Source organism: Schistocerca americana, chromosome 3 (assembly GCF_021461395.2).
Source record: "Schistocerca americana isolate TAMUIC-IGC-003095 chromosome 3, iqSchAmer2.1, whole genome shotgun sequence".
NCBI classification, from domain to species: domain Eukaryota; kingdom Metazoa; phylum Arthropoda; class Insecta; order Orthoptera; family Acrididae; genus Schistocerca; species Schistocerca americana.
Genome location: NC_060121.1, coordinates 898538731 through 898539985, shown reverse-complemented (window position 1 = coordinate 898539985; position 1255 = coordinate 898538731). Strand labels below are relative to the sequence as shown.

General features: G+C 42.5%; 1 non-coding gene across 1 annotated transcript; it reads left to right on the top strand.

Annotated features, from left to right (window-relative positions):
• The first annotated feature begins 200 nt into the window (after positions 1-200).
• On the top strand, positions 201-275 carry Trnas-cga. Its single transcript has one exon. It is a non-coding gene; the product is annotated as a tRNA-Ser (tRNA).
• Positions 276-1255: the final 980 nt, after the last annotated feature.

Here is a 1255-nt window from a genome sequence, read left to right as displayed (position 1 = left end):
TAAAAGACACACTGCTCACTAGATGTATGTATTTATACATTTTAGATCTGAAGATGGTCATTACAGACTGAAACCGGTAATCGTCTAAAGAATTCATTTGTGATCAGAGACTGGAATGAAAAATCAATTTATTTATTTATTTGGAAGGTAGGAGACGAGGTACAGGCGGAAGTAAAGCTGTGGGGATGGGGCGTGAGTCGTGCTTGGGTAGCTCAGTTGGTAGAGCACTTGCCCGCGAAAGGCAAAGGTCCCGAGTTCGAGTCTCGGCCCGGCACACAGTTTTAATCTCCCAGGAAGTTTCATATCAGCGCACAGTCCACTTCAGAGTGAAACTCTCATTTTGGAACCTGAAAATTGTCTGAGGAACGGCTCGAAACCTGTTCCTAACAAATAAAAAATCTGAAAACGGGATCGAGACTGTTTTTATTTGATTTTTAGCAGATTTATGGTGTATGCAGGTCTTGGCCAGAAGCGAAAGTGACAGAAGGGGGAATTCGAACAACAAAGCGTTTCGAAAAAGCAGGATTTCTGGCGCCGGTATGGGCAAGGCTTGAGCCATTTATTTGAGCTTAGTTTCTACGCAGCAGTTGGGGCAACGGAAAGAATACAGAACGGAATCTTACACTGGAAGTATCGAAAGTTAAACAAAGTATCGCACTCATTTACTGCACCTTATGATGTGAAACTTCTGGACAATTACTGAGAACAGTTTATGTCAAGGGTGGCCAAGAATTTGGTTCGCGAGCTGCGTACTGCCATAAGTGCCATGGCACTCAGCCTCGCTGCACATTCCCCCCTTACACTCCCACCTAAATGTGAGGAGAGAGAGAGGGGCAAACTGCGAATGCTTCGCATTTCAATGTCTCCAGTCAGGTCCATTTAAAGTGCAAGGTCTGCAATCCATTCTGGATGTTCTAATTTTCTTTCCTGGACTCCTTTTTCTTCGCAAATTTAACATTAGCAAGTTTTAAAACGAAAAATCGTTCCAGGCTCCAGGCATGTCCTTGACTTAACCAACGTTCTTTGCAGTAGTATATAAATTCTCCATACTCTTCGTTCAATCCCGTCGTAAACTGTTGCAGCTGCCAGTGGAATAATGAATGTAACTCCAGAAATTTTTCTGTTCATTCCGCCAATTTCTTGACGTGCTCCATACCCGCTAATTTAGCATGAAGTGCTTGTTGATGTACAGAAGAATGAATACGGTCTGTCGATTGTTATAATTTTTTACTGTCTCATTGTCAATTAAACCTTT